The sequence below is a fragment of the Diabrotica virgifera genome, chromosome 2 (genome assembly GCF_917563875.1).
Source record: "Diabrotica virgifera virgifera chromosome 2, PGI_DIABVI_V3a".
Taxonomy (NCBI): Eukaryota; Metazoa; Arthropoda; class Insecta; order Coleoptera; family Chrysomelidae; genus Diabrotica; species Diabrotica virgifera.
Genome location: NC_065444.1, coordinates 34290459 through 34307419, shown reverse-complemented (window position 1 = coordinate 34307419; position 16961 = coordinate 34290459).

Genomic DNA, 16961 nt, shown 5'->3' with positions numbered 1-16961 from the left:
GACGAAGGTATTTTGGAGACTTCCTTTCAGGAAATTCTTCCTACACCTGAAATAAAAAAGAAAATTGTCCAGCCCCGAGCAAAGTCACTTAATTATAGAGCGGTTACAGTAAGTAAAGCTTTGTTTACTGAAAAGGATAAAAATCAAGACAAAAAACCTATTAGTGATAAAGGGAAACAGACGAACCCAAAAGGAGAACATAATATAAAACTAAAATCCCTCAATGAAAAAAAAGATAAAGGAAAAATGCAACTTTCCTTAAAAGATATTCTTGAAGCAGGTCCAAGTGGATTGCAGTCTAAACTCATGAGAAAAATAAGAGAGCTGGTTTTGCTAATTATGTCAAGAGGACAGAATAGCAGATATGGAGCTGTGTACCAAATGGCTTAAATACGTACACGAAGGATGTTTAGGATTAACAAGCAGAGAAAAAACACCTATATTTGTTTGTCCAAAGTATCATTTCTAGACTGCGGATTATTACAAAACTGTAAAATTTCTTAAATGTGAATAAACGTATGTTTCTGATTTAATAAATGCCTTGATTTAATGGATATCTTGCAATAAAACACCCCCAAAAATAGTTAACAGTATCTAATTTTATTAACATCTAAAATCATGTATCAAATTAATGAACAAATTAAAATAACAATTAAAAAAAAGGTGGGCCTTATTTGGATCAACTGGTGGGCCTTTTTTGGAACTACTGTACCCAATAAGGCCCACAACACTGATTTTGAAAAAACCGTTATAACTTCAAAAGTATTAAAATTTGATAAACTGTACCATAGTAAAATAAAAGAGCATAAACCTTCCATTCGTTTTGAGAAAATAAATCGAATATTTAATATTTATTTAAAAATAATTAAATAAGACTAAGAGGGCCTTATTTGGGTCAGGTACCTTATAATAATATCGTATGGAATTTTTGCTGGGGAAATCCTTTCGGACAGATTCAACCGCCCAATGGAACCGACAGTTTTAAGTACCTGCCAAAGCATGATGAACGGCTTGTATCACTTTTAGAAATGAAAATGTCGTTGTTGGTGCCGAGTTTCGAACTTGTGCGCTCTGGCTTGTGAAGCTAGTATCTTGCCGATGAGCTACGCTTGTTCACACATATTAAAGTAAAACCCATTTCACAAGTACACTTTTTTTAAATTTATTAGTCAAACTGTTTAAAAGTGGTGACTTTCACCTTTTTATTCCATTTCCGTTACTACAAACGTAACGGAAACATCGACTATAAAAAAATATCGATAGAAGTAAGATCGACAATATTTGAAATATGAACCTACAGAAGAATTCTGCACGTGTCCTAGAGGGAACACAAACCACACTGTCAATCCTGGAAAAACTTCATATCAACAAATACACCGAAATATCTAAATTACTACGGCCCCATAGCAAGAAGAAGGTTGACTATGGAAATACTGGTAGTAGAAGGATAGATAGAAAGCCGAAGACCAAGGAGAATATCTCCAACACGATGGGTCGGACAAATGAAAACTTTGGTGAAAAGTACATGAAAAACCACGTCTATACAAGACACTGACATGCGGTATGTTATACCGTTGCCTATTCTTCTTTGTCTTTAATATAAGTTTGTCTTACTTTATCGTATTTGTTTGTTAAACGCTTTTATTAAACGCTTTTATTTAGTTCAATCGTTTGGGTCAAATCTTTAGACGTTAATTTGACTGCCTTTTCTTCAATGGAAATGAATGAAATTTTGTAGACATGGATTCGCGGGAACAATACACGAATAGTCAATCAAAACTTTTTTATGTTTATGAATTGTTTAAATAAAAAAAAACGATTTTAATGGAAAATGCTTAAATTCTCTTGTTTTTTACAATGTAGAAACTTAAAACTTTTACATATTGTAGCTAATTATATGAACTATACATAATTTCACTTTTTACGTTATTTGTTTACGTTATGCTTCATATATAAACAATAAAGTTTCAAATTTATCCAGTTTCTGTTCGATTTCTATCCAGTTTTCAGCGAAAAAATGTTATGGTATCGCAGAGGGACGAATTCTGCCCTTAGTATTGTCGTGGGCTTCGAATGTCCATAAAACGCAAGGTTCGACTATTGACTACGCTGCACTGTCGTGAACTTTTGCCCGAAATTGTTTCCGTAAGGACAGGCTTAAAAGCCTGTATTGAGCCTGCAAAGCTTACGTTTCATTGAGCCGAGTGCGATCATTAAGGTACGTATCCATACAAGAGTGAACCCCGCTCGGTATAGCTGCTCAAATGGATACAGCATGCGCTCCCTTACATATAAACCGCAAACCGGTTGAAACGAAGAGTGTACGCGCCAAGCGGCGATCACCGACGTATCCATTAAGTGGAGCTACTACACCGAGCGAGGTTTATCCTTGTATGGATACGTACCTTTAGACGGCTTGCGCACGGCAAGAACTGCATTGCGAGAAATTAACAGCGTCTACACCGTGCAATAGTAAAATATTACAATAGATGGAAATACTGCGAAAACTGTAATAGTCGTAAATAATGATTTTCATTTAAGAAATCTATAAAGAAATTAGAGAAAATGTACAATGTATGTATCAAAAGTTAAAATAAATGCAAAAAAGGTATCTGTCATATACCTACATCCTTTTTTTAAACATGACGATATATTTTGATGTTTGAAAAGTGTAAGACTAAAAAGTAAAAATAAAACAATATGAAAAAATTTTTTGTAAGAAACGCTTTTATTTAGTTATGAGTGACTAAAAGTTAAAATATAAAAAAATCAACTAAAATGCAAAAAATAAAAAAACTCAAACTCGACGGATTATTCGAAAAAAACGTTCGTTAAAAAAATGAAAAAATCTAACACATTCGTTAAAGAAAAGCGTGGGGCGCGTCTTCATTGAATAAACGGTTTTCGCCCCACGCTTTTCTTTAACGAAGGTGTTAGATTTTTAATTTTTTTTAACGAACGTTTTTTTCGAATAATCCGTCGAGTTTGATTTTTTTTATTTTTTGCTTTTTAGTTGATTTTTTTATATAGAAGCAATCGTTTATAAAACAAGTTTTACAACAATAGTTATTTATGTACCAAGTCAGTAAAGTGACTCTTTATTGAACGAGTATGATATTATGAGAAGAGCGAGCGAGGCGAGTAACAGACGAGTTCGATAAGGAGTCTTTACTGACGTGGTGCATACAAAATTTTATCGCCAACATATTTTTTTAATTTAATGTCGTCCGATCCACTGAGGTTATAAACGACAACGATGGAAAATACGAATTAAAAATAAAAAGAGATTATAATATCTAGGGTGCTCGGTAAAAGAAGTATAAGTCAATTTAGTCAACTTTTCAGGAGAAGCAAAAAACGAAAAATAATTTTGTTCTGAAGCTAATTAATTGTCATATCTCCTAAATCGTAGTACACAGAATTGTTATATTTACCTATTTTACTTTGTAAACATTAATCTTGAAGATGGTATATCTTTTTTTTTTAATAAATGGAAATTACAAAAAAAAATGTGACATATTATTTGGACCACACGTACCAGATGACTTATACTATTTTGTTCAGCCCAAAAAAGCTGTTGTTTATTAAAAAATAAATAAACAAAAACATATTTATGCAATATTTATTAAAAAAACAATACAAAACATAGGAATAATGGTAACGGAGAAAAGTATTACTCTGCGTCAGATGAATCTTCATCATCTGGAATCACATCAGCAGCATAAGTTGTCTCTAAATTTTTATAAAGGTCGTGAAATACTGGACTTATCAGAGGAAAAAGATTCAAAATATCCTTTTTCTTCTGCACTGCTATAGCAAGAGTGCTTTTATACAAATTGCTGGGTACCAACCTAGCATTAGTTTGTCCTCTACGTAGTACACTTAGCGTCAGAAATTTCTCTTTTTCATCAAGTGATGTTTTATAAACAATAATTCCATTTTCTCTTGTATAACGAAATTATTTCACATCAAACCAGTTGAAAGGATTTCCTCTTGTATCTTCTTTACAAAGATCTGACAGTAGCTCTGACAAAATTAGCTGACAGCTACTTTTCAAAAGATCTGAAAAATTTAAGAAATCACCATGGTAAAGTTCTACAACATTGAATTTCTTCTTTTTTCCTGTAGTTCTCACAAGCTGATACCAGTCGTGAGGATGGCTTATTGGAACACTTAACCGTTTTTTTTTGCTTTTCGCTCAATTCATGATCAATATCACACTCCATATGACTGTGCCCACTCACCATGAATTTATGGTCAATAACTTCTAAATTAGTGATATTTTGCATTGCTACTAAAAATATCATAGCAACATGTGAATTTTTGTTCTGACCACCGCATGTATCCGAGTACAGGGTTACTTTGGAAACATGTGGTGTTAGTGATATTAATTCTTTACAAATACATGTAGCTATATTGTTACCTCCCCGGCGTCCTTCATCTTCGTGCAACATGTAACATGCCACACTTCCTTCTCCATTCTCATGAATATGTAGGTAGGTTGTATGTCCATAACTGTCTTTTGTAAAAGGCAACAGAGGAATTTACATATGGAGTTGGGAGACAAGTTTGCAAGTCAAAAGTGAGGCATCTAAAAGTACTACCACATTTTGCTTTTTCTGTGTCGTTGCTCTTCATAACATATGCATTGTCTGCAGCAGTTTGATGAATACTTATCTCATCTTTTATTTTAGTTTTATCATCTTCTCTTTCAGTAACTTTGAGTTTATTACTCAGCACATCACATTTATGGCACGTATCTACTTTAGGTTTTTTTTAAATGAAATGTTCATTTTATGGAACTCTCTTTCATAGATAGGTCTACAGACAGGTGATTCATTTTCTTCACAGTATAATTTGTACATTATCTTAAGATTAAGATGGCATGGCAAATACAATCTACTACTTTCTCGTCGAGTATAATGAGATTCATATAGCGGAAAAGAATTTATGTGGGACTTCACTGCATTAATTTTTTCTTCATTATGCTTGTAGCAGAAGGATCACGACCACGTTGGTCATCAGTTATTCTCCCTGAAATATTTGAATCCCTATTTGCAAGAGCCAGTATAATAATCATATTTGTCTCGTGAAATGTGTTCATAAAACATTTTTTACAAACTTGAATTCTAGCGCCATTCACCTTTAAATGAAAAATAATAGCCACTTTGCGAACTTTTTCTTTATCCGGATCCAAGGTCCTTTTTCTAGTGGTTTTATGTGGTTCGGAGTCTATAAGGCTAACAATATATGCAACACGTTTGTTACGATCACCTATATTGCACAGTGGTCCAGAAAATAAACCACTTACTCATCTATTTTTATCAAATTAAACCTACGTAAGAAGTTAGTATTACTTATTCTCGCTGTCCCTATTAGGTGTAATCTTTAATTGGTAAAATTCCCACAGTTTAGTTATCAGCCAAACGCGAATTGTTATCAGTTGTTTCTTGAAAATCTCGTACAGAAAATAGTAATATTTGCTTAGTAAGCTTGACACACGTATCTGAAAGCGATCGTCTTAGTATAAGTCGACCGCCTTACTTGGATATTATTCAGTATCAATAGTCAAAACAGTACATATGTCGACATGTACTATTAGAGCCAAGAATAGTTCACAAACTCGAAGTGTATAAACAGTATAAGTTGACATAAACTGTTTTTACCAAATTAAAAGTTCATTTAAGTAGTTGTACTAAAAAGACCAATTAATTTTATTTAATTTATATTAGCATATTGACTTGTTCTATTGATACCAAGGTAAAGATATAGTCCTTTATAGTCTTATTCTGCAAAAATAATATTTTGACCATTTTTGACTTATACTCTTTTTACCGAGCACCCTAGATATTAAGTAGATACATATTATGTACATACTAACAAAAAGTATACCTGAAAAATTTGTGATACAATTGAATGTCTTTTATTCCTATTTCCGTTAAAAACTGTATAATATTGTTGATATTTGTAGTGTCTCTAAGGAGCTCAGATATGTCCTTCTGGGAAGGTTGAGTTTACTTCTCGTTTGCTGGTATATTTGACAATCGGTTAAGATATGTTTCATTGATATAAAATAATAATTGCCAACATAATTTAATATTGGTTTTAACACTTACTTGCAATTTACAATTTAAGAACTTTTTAAATTTTAGACGTCATAATAATTTCAAGGCAGTGATGACAGATAACTTGCAAGATGGCCGCTTTCGATTTTTAATCGATAGTTATCAATATTGAATAATTACTAAATCGGCAAAGTTTTATTTTATTTTATATGAATATAATTAAAAAATACTACAGAATTTCACTTTTTGACATAAATTTAATCGATAAAATCGCAAATTGCGTACAGTATTTTTAATAATTAAAGTAAATAAATTTAAAGACCACTCAAATACCCGCCATTCGATTACTGTCATCGACCACTTACATTCAATCTCGGTTAATTTGATTAATCGCGGCAGGTAAAGTAAAATTCTTCTTTCAGTACAATAAAGTGTCACTTTACTGCCGCAAATGAGGTCAAATGAGTACAATAATGAATGACTTTAGTGACGGTTGGCGATAAAATATATTTTCGGTGAGGCATGGCATACCCCATGTCAGTGATTAAGGGTTAGGAAGTATATAAAACATGTAAAACAATTTAAGCTATAATTTATGAAAAACGTTGTAGCTTATCTTTGATTGTTTATCTTTGACATCAGTAAGTCCAAGATGATCAAGTATTTGTATAAATGCAGCAAATTCTCTGTTTTCAGATATTATAATCCATACATGGCAGGAGATCTGTAAAATGGTACAAAAAGGTATTTTTTACGTAATAATAAGTTCATATAGAAAAAATATGAATAATTTAAAAAAACATACCAAAATTAGTTCTGCAGCGAAATAGGGTACAGACGCAAAAATTTAATAAGCGTGGAAAAAAATGAATAATTTGTTTATTATTTTCAACTCAAAATGTTTCAAATATTTCAAATATTAATTCAATATTAAAACATTTTTTGTATTTGTATAACATTGTATAACAATTATATTGTATGAATGTATAACTTTCCCGACTAACCCTTTCAGGCTTGTTGAATCTAATAAATAAATGCGTTTTTAATATACGAGTGAACCAAACAAAAATCCCTGCATTGTAAATAGTTTAACAACACGATAGGTAATAGCTCGTGTTAACAATTTTGATCCCTGGAAATCGAACTGAAAACGAGCTGAAATATTTTGTGTCAAGCGATCCATTTTACGAAATCGCTGAAAAAATCTTTTCAACAAGGATATTTTAGGACTTTTCTAAAATGCGACTAACATTATAACGAATGTAACATTTCAGGATGGCATTTTGTTTTAATGTGATAAATATTTAATAGTAGTGTATGATAGAGGTATGTAGATATGTGAAATTATTGATATAAGGTAAGGTAAAGTTTTCATCCTAATAGCAACATTATAGTGCGGCAGATTCGTGCAAATATTATTAAGAATTGCACATTTAATGATACAAGCATATAATTTGGTTCACATATACTGCACATACAGAGGTTCAAATTTATATATGAGGCCATCTCAGATTTTGCCTTTTACAAAAATGGCGGTCATTCAAAATGAGCGACTATACATATGTGACTAATAGCACAATATCTTTTGAATGGAAAGTCCGATTTTAACCAAATTTGATATATAGGTTCTTTTTGTGATTTACAAGATCGTTGTCGTGAACTGGAAGAATCGGTTTCCTAGAAGTTGTGTTTTCCTGGTTTTTTATGTAAAACTATTTTATATTATGAATATAATTTATTTCCAATTTTTTCACCCTGTATATAGTATTTTTTCAAAATTGTAATACCACCGTTGAAAAGAGCGTAAGAATATGTTTTAGGAAATACTTGAACTTTTTAGTTATGTGAATTACCATTTAATAAATGCATAACGTATCTGCACATGTACCTATGTGTGGCAGATGCGTGCAAATATTATAAGAATTATTGTGAATTTAATAGTAGAAGCATATAATTTGGACCACATATACTACACATACAAAAGTTTAAATTTAGATATAAGACCATCTCAGATTTTGCCTTTTACAAAAATGGCGAGCATTCAAAATGGTGGCTATACATATGTGACTAATAGCACGATAACTTTTGAACGAAAAGTCCGATTTCAGCCAAATTTGGCATCCAGGTTCTTTTTTTATGGATAAGATTGAAGTCCTGAACCGGAAGAATCGGTTTACCAGAAGTTGTGTTTTTACTATTTCTAATGTAAAAATATGTTGGTTTTTTTGTTCAATTTTTTCACCCTGTATATATTAATTTTTTAAAAAAGTAATACCGCCATTGAAAAGAGTGTAAAAATATTTTTTAGGAGAGATTTTGAAATTTTTAATTATGTTAATTACCATTTAATAAATGCATAACGTATCTTCACATGTACCTATTACCTATGTGCGGCAGATTCATTTGGAATACCCGCCATTTTTGTAAAAAAAATCAAAATCTGAGATGGCCTCATATCTAAATTTGAATCTTTGTGTGTGTAGTGTGTGTGGTCCAAATTATATGATTTTATCATTAAATGCACAATAATTCTCATATTATTTGCACGAATCGGCTGCACATGGGTGAATAGGTACATGTGAAAATACGTTATGCATTTATTAATTGGTAATTAAGATAACTAAAGAGTTCAAAATATTTCCTAAAACTATTTTTACGCCCTTTTTAACGTCGGTATTAACTTTTTGGAAAATTAATATATACAGGGTGACAGAATTGGTAAAAAAACAACATGCTTTTACATAAAAATCGGTAAAAAACAACTTCTGGTAAATCGATTCTTCCGGTTCAAGACCTTGGTCTTACACATCAAAAGAAGAACATATATACCAAATTTTGGTAAAATCGGAAATTTCGTTCAAAAGTTATCGTGCTATTAGTCACATATGTATAGCCGCCATTTTGAATGCCCGCCATTTTTGTAAAAGTAGAATCTGAAATGGCCTTATATCTTAATTTGAACCTTGATGTGCTTAGTACATGTGGTCCAAATTATATGCTTCTACCATTAAATGCACAATATTTCTTATAATATTTGCACGAATCTGCCACACATAGGTACATGTGAAGATACGTTATGCATTTATTAAATGGTAATTAACATAACTAAAAAGATCAAAATATTTTCTACAAAATATTTTTACGCTCTTTTCAATTGCGGTATTACCTTTTTGAAAAATTAAAAAATTAAATTTATTATTTTTTAAATTAAAAAATTAAATTACAGAGGGAAAAAATTGAAAAAAAAAACATATTTTTACAAAAACAACCAGTAAAAACACAACTTCTGGTAAACCGATTCTTCTGGTTCACCACATCCATCTTATAAATCAAAAAGAGAACCTATATACCAAATTTGGTTGAAATCGGGCTTTTCGTTCAAAAGTTATGATACTATTAACACATATGTATAGCCGCCATTTTGAATGCCCGCCATTTTTGTAAAAGGCAAAATCTGAAATGGCCTCATATCTAAATTTAAACCTTTATATGTGTAGTATATGTGGTCCAAATTATATGCTTGTATCATTAAATTTGCAATTGTTTCACATATCGGCCGCACTATTAATATTATTGAAAAATATTAAAAATATTACTAAAAGGTTTTTAAATGAAAATTTTTGATTCATTTCCTTGGTAACACCTCCATGGCTTCTACAATTTGCAAGCCAGATGGATGCTGAAACGAAGAAGACAAGAGGGAATTCAAAAACTTACAATTCACGACCCCGTCTGTTCAGCTGGTAAATTCCAACAGAAAATGGACCTAGTTACTCATAGGAGTAAAGACCAATATAAAAATAAAATAAAAATTCCATTTTTATTCAGTTACAATGCGAAGGCAAAACATTCTTATTTTTCACTTAGAATAGGGAGTGCAGACCAGCACTCTGAATCGACGATTTTCGACTCTTGTTATAATCATCCTCGGAGAGGCGTAGACCTGCGCTGCTCTCTTCTCGAAGTGACCAACCATAAAAGTGTATTCCCACATTGCAACTGACGTGTACGTAGTAGGTGACTAGCGTCATCTGGCAACTGAAAAGTAAGGTAAGAGTAGAGAGTAGAGAGCAGCAGGCCTATGCCTCTCCGAGGATGATTATAACAAGAGTCGAAAATCGTCGATTCAGAGTGCTGGTCTGCGCTCCCTATTCTAAGTGAAAAATAAGATTGTTTCGCCTTTGCATTGGAACTGAATAAAAATGGAATTTTTATTTTATTTTTTTGTTGGTCTTTACTCCTTTGTGTAACTAGGTCCACTTTCTGTTGGAATTTACCAGCTGAACAGACGGGGTCGTGAATTGTAAGTTTTTGAATTCCCTCTTGTTTTCTTCCATATGAATTTCAAATGAATCTTTATTCCATACGATCAGGGAAATGAAACAAGACATTTTTAATCTGGTGTCAATATTTATGGGCAATCATGAAGAGACTGTGAAGGTCCAAATTCAGGATACATCAAAGGAAGAGATAGTGAAGGAAATGGCTGACTTGAAAATGACTATCAACCAAATGGCACACAAAATTGAAAAGCTAGATACCAATGAAAAACCAAATAAAACTTCACCGAAAACCATAAAAAAGTCCATTTCAACTCAAACTGATCCTCCAGAAACCCAAGGGCCTTTAGTGTCTTCTCATTCAAAGGTAAATACTGTACCACCTACCAAATACACTGTAAAAGAAAACTGGCATTATGTGGTTGTATCAAAAATTCCACCTTCTTATACTGCTAAACAGATTGCACACTATGTCAAGGAGAAACTTGGTACCACCGATTTTATTCGATGCTTCCCATTGCTGAGGGATACGGATAGACCAGACTCTGACTTTAAGATCGGTGTGCAAAATCAAAGTTTCATCAAGTTGCTGAAAGATCCAAGTTTGTGGCCGCCTGGTACTGTAGTAGACAACCTTAATGACAATCATCCAGCGCATGCCAATTCAGCTTCAACGACCATAAAAGTAGCGACTCCAGCATCCAGTACTCCTTACACGACACCATCAACACCTACAAAGGAGGGCATATCCATTCAGATTGGTTCAGATAGGGATGCCATTAGTGCAAGTAAGTCCTTTAATAAACAAAATTCAAGTATTGTGGTTACGGAGAAAACTATGTAAAAGGATGATGGGCTTTGTATGGACCCGATGACTCCACCTATAGTGCGGCTATCTCGTACTGCGGATGTGGAAAATAGTCGTTACTTGTTAGCTAGACTGAGGGACCCTGGAATTTTGAATTCTCTTCGACTCTTCCTTGCTTATCTCCATGATCAGCCCTCGAGTACGTGTTACGATGGGCACACCAACACCACCATTAAGTTGATGCTGGCTTCAGAGGGACTTCCTACTAACGTGGATTCTCTGCGTAAGCTGTATCACAGATTCCATGAGGGTTATGGTATTAGTACTGCTGAAGTTGAAGCAGATCTTTCGGCTTTTGGAACCTTCTTTTCCACTGAGACACGCCTCCGACTCCAGAAAATTAGGGAATGTCAGAATAAATATTTTTCGAGTAATTCCCCATCTAGCAAAAATTTTTTTTAAATAAATTGACGCGTACAGAAGATCAAGCGCCTTCTGACAATTTGGACGATAGCAAGCTAAGTTTATTTCTTATTAACATTCAGTCCTTAAGACACAAAACTGATGAATTACTTCTATTACTAGAAGAGCAAAATTTTCCTGAGATTGTTGCCATAACTGAACATTGGTTAAATGTTGATGAACCTGTGTTTATTAAAAATTACACTATTATATCCAGATTTAACAGGAGTAGATTATCTCATGGGGGTACTTTGATCATGTCTACACAAAATGACTTTTCAGCAGTGACCAAATTTGATCATTTATTAACTGAAAATGTTTTTGAATTCTCCATAATTTATCAGAAATCTTCTGACCTCTATATTATTTGTATTTATAGAACTCCCGATGCGGATGTGCAGATTTTCTTACAACAACTACTTAGCTTGCTAGAATCTATTCCTTCAAAAAGTAAATTAATTCTATGTGGCGATCTAAATATTGACTACTCCAGTGTGTGTGCTGCTCAAGAATCTCTTCATTCTACCTTTGATTCCTTTGGTATAGGTATGCATGTAAATTCTCCAACCAGAATAACTAAAACTAGCTCTAGTATCATTGACTATGTCGTATCGTCTTTAGCTCCAAATTCTACTGACTGTACTGTTTTCAACTCAGGTTTCTCTGATCATGAAGCAGTATTGACTACATTTTGGTTAAAATAAAAAAATAATAGTGAAAACACGCAACGAAAATTGTTCCGTGTCTTTGGAGAACAAAATTTTCTAACATTTAAACACCTATGTCAAACAACTGACTGGGACTTCCGCTCTGTTGATGTCGACATCGAGTTTTCTAGATTCATAAAGTTATTGTCTGGTCTGGCATACGAATCCTTTCCTCTTAGGCCCATCAAAACTAAACATCGTAAACCCTGGTTAACTAGAGGTCTACGTATATCTGCAAAGAACATGCGCTCATTATCGTACCTAAAAAATTCTCGGACAACATATCCATCCATGATTACGTTAGGCTTTACAAGAAAATTTACCATAAAGCCATAAATGCCGCCAAGGAAATTTATTACAATGCGAGGCTGGCTAAATCAGGTAATGTTGCTAAGGAAACGTGGTCTATCGTAAATGAAATAAGAGGTAAGACTTCTTCTCCCACCACAATCCCGACTTCTTCTGAGACCCTGAACAATTACTTTGTAAATGTGGCAAAAAATTTAACAAATACTATACCTCCTTCTCAGGATCCGATTTCATATCTTTCTCATAGGAATGTAAATAGTTTCTTTTTTGCACCCATAGTATTAGGTGAACTACGCTCTACAATAAATGACATTAAAAATAAATCGTCATCTGGGACTGATGGCCTCACTCTTAAAATGTTTTCTGCTCTACCTAATTGCACTTTAAACCATCTTACTACCTTAATAAACAGGTCATTCGAAACTGGAGTTTTTGCAAGCTGCCTTAAGACAGCGATAATTATTCCTATACACAAAGGAGGCGATAAAGATCTTGCTTCGAATTATCGCCCTATTGCACTCCTGCCCACGTTGTCGAAGATAATTGAAAATCTGGTAAAAAAAAGAATCTTATCTTTTCTGTTGAAATACAAATTGCTTACTCCACATCAATTTTGATTCCTGAGTGACAAATGCACGAATGTGCTATGTTCTTCCATTTCGATCATGTTTACTCCAGTCTAAACAACCATCACTCTACAGCAACAATTTTCTGTGATTTCTCTAAAGCATTCCATTGTGTAAACCATAACATCTTGACTGACAAATTACAGCACTATGGATTTAGGGGAAAGGCTCTTAAATGGCTTAAATCATATCTTAATAAAAGAAGTCAGTTTGTAAGGGTTCACACGAAGAATGTGGGGTACCTCAGGGTTCAGTTCTAGGCCCTATATTGTTTCTGATATACATAAATAACATCTCTAGTCTGAACATTAAAGGTAAAATATGTCTCTTTGCAGATGATACTAGTATTACTTGGAGTAACACGGATATTATGGATCTTCGCAATACCATAGCTACATACCTAGTCACCATTGAATCGTGGTGCGATTCGAATCTCCTGTTATTTAACGTTTCTAAAACCAAAGTCCTACCTTACAACAGTATGATGCAACCTTTAGTACTTAATAACAACAGTCTAGAGGTAGATGAATCGGTGAAGTTCTTAGGGCTTATTGTGGATAAGTCTCTAAAATGGAACTTGCACATTGATGCCTTACACAAAAAATTAAGTTCTGCTTATTTTGCGATAAGATCAGTTGCTACGGAAATGAATTTGTCAACATCTAGGACCATTTATTATGCCCTTTTTGAGTCTCACCTTCGGTACGCCCTTCCATTCTGGGGTACGTGTTGTGCGACTTAATTTGAGCGTATTTTTAAACTACAAAAGAGAGCTCTTCGTTACTCCCTGAGACTCAATAGCAGAGTTCATTGCCAAGAATTCTTTAAAACATTTAAAATATTAACTCTTCCTTCTTTGTTTGTTTTTGAATCCGTTTGTTTAATCCGCAAACATGCATCAGAAGGTCCAGAGAGACCCACTCACAACTATCCCCTTAGAAACGTGGAGCATAATCTTTATCTGCCAACCCCACGGTCTGAGCTGGTTAATTGCTCTATACTATACAATTCGAGAAAAATGTACAATCACCTGCCCTCTAACATCAAATCTATTGCAGCATTTCCCGCTTTTCGCAAGGCCTTGAAAGCTTATTTGCTGGAGAGAGCTTTTTATACAGTGAATGACTTTTTTATAAACGATATGAATTCAGCAAATTGACTTGCAGGATTATTACTTTCGAGTACTTTTATACATATTTGCAGCGGCATAGAACTTTTGATTTACTTTCCCTTTCCCTTTTCCTCGTTCGCCTTCTTTTTGCTCTGACGTTGTATACATATTGTTTGCAAAATTTTTAATTTTTTAATGTGTACTTAATAACTATAAATTATATTAAGTAGTATAACTCACGCCATTTACTTGGTGTCTGTTTCTGTTTTTGTTTTGTTTGTAGTTTTTTATTATTTTTTGTTTTTTATTGTATTTTTTATTTTGTATAAGCTTTGTCCACAAATTGGTAAAATTTTTTGACAATAAAGCATACCTTACTTACTTACTTACTTATTTCGTTTCAGCATCTATCTGGCTTGCAAACTGTAGAAGCCATGGAGGTTTTACCAAGGAAATGGACCAAAAAGTTTTCATTTAAAAATCATTTAGTAATATTTTTAATATTGTTCAATGTATCATTAATGTTGCTATTAGGATGAAAATTTTACCTCACCTTTCAGTTGCCAGATGACGCTAGTCACCTACTCCATACACGTCAGTTGCAATGTGGGGCTAAGCTTTCATGGTTGGTCAATTCAAGTAGAGAACAGCAGGCCTACGTCTCTCCGAGGATGACCCCAACAAGAGTCGAAAATCGTGGATTCAGAGTGCTGGTCTGCGCTCCCTATTCTAAGTGAAAAGATTGTTTTGCCTTCGGATTGCAACTGAATAAAAATGGAATTTTTATTTTATTTTTTTTATTGATATAATTTCAGAGATATTATGTGTGGACTGTATGTTTTGGTTTAAGGTAGATTTAGAGAGGGAGATTATATTCATTGGAAATGACAATATTATAAGTTTATAAAGAATATTACCCAAGTCACTGTTTTACTTTTTGCGCATCCGTCAACGTCACATATGCCGGTTTTACACGCGGTTGCTTTCAAAAATGTTTCAAATGGTTGCTTTCAATTATACAGGGTGTTCGTTTAAAAAAATTTTGGTTCATTCCGTTTTTCGACTAACCCTGTAAAATCTAAAATACTTTGAAATGTAGACGCATTTGATATACATATACAGTAATTTTTGTTATAAATATTTTTATAGTTTAGCTGTAACAAAAAAAAACAGAGATTTGCACACCCTGTATATTTTTTAAATTTATTTAAATCTAAATTCATGTTTTATTTATTTCAATTGGGAAACTAATGATGCTTTAAAAAGTAAAAAAGAAGATAACATTTTATTTTCGCCTTTAAAAATATATGTGTGATTCGAAAAAGTACATTTATCTGAACAAAGGGTACGAGTAAGTACATTACGTACTAACCCTTTAAAATGTTCACATAAAACGCCAGAGCGAATTTTAGCTCTTTGGTAACCATTAACGAATTTATTCTATTAAAACGATTTTCAGACACGTCAATTTTAGACAATTTTGGGTGCAAATATACAAGATTAGTGTCCATTTTATTTCACATGTTCTCTCCTATATTCGGCGTATGGGTATTTTCACCAACCCTTTTTTCGCAGAGTGTATAGCACGAGAGCTGTTAGACTTTTTGTTTAGTAGGCCAGGATCCGAAGCTTTTCACCTCGCAATTTTTACAGAATGAATCGATTTGCTTGAAGTTTTAAGAATAAGTAGAGGATATTCCAAGGATCAAAATCTATATGATTCCGAACGGCGCTTTTACCATAAGGGTGGTTGCCACCCCATCTCGTGGGTGAAAATTTTTTATTATATTTTGACCGCAAAAGTTGATAAAAACATTCATTCTAAGCAAAAAATGTTCAATACATTTTTTTGATAAAATTAATAGTTTTCGATTAATTCGTTATCGAAAGTGTTAGTTTTGTATAGAAAAAAGCAATGTTTTTCGATATTACAATTCACTCAATTTTTTCCGTAGCAAAATTGTTTTTAAACCAAGTTGTTGGAAATTAAATAGCCTACAATTTTATATCCAAACATTTTTTCGTATCTCTGATGCTAATCTTTCTATTCTGAAGAAAATGGCATTTTTCACCAAACTACAAAAATTCGTTATTTGCTTTTAACTCCAATATTTTAAAAACTAATCATTCTAAGAAAGTGATAGCTCACTCAATTTTTGCCTCAGAAAAAATTTTTGCAAACGAAGTTCTTAGGAATTAAATAAGCTACAATTTCATATTGAAACATTTTTTCGAATCTCTGATGCTATCTTTGCTATTTTGAGGAAGAGGGCATTTATTTCCAAATAAACCTCTAGAATCTATTAATAATTGAATAAGAATTAATAAGGCCAATGACCAAAAATATCGTCAACTTACATTATTATGCTTCCAATTTAATTTTTCCTTTTTTTCAAAAAAATATAGTGATGTTTTAACCGTAACTTTTTATTTTTTATCTTAGACAGTTTGGTAAAAATGAATTTTGTAGGTTTTTACAAGGTCTGTAAGCCTTTTATTATTATTCAATCTTTTAAAATTCTCAGTCTCAAAAAGAGGTGACTTTGAAAGGGTTGGCACAGGTGGTTTTTGCATGTTATTACAAGATTTAATT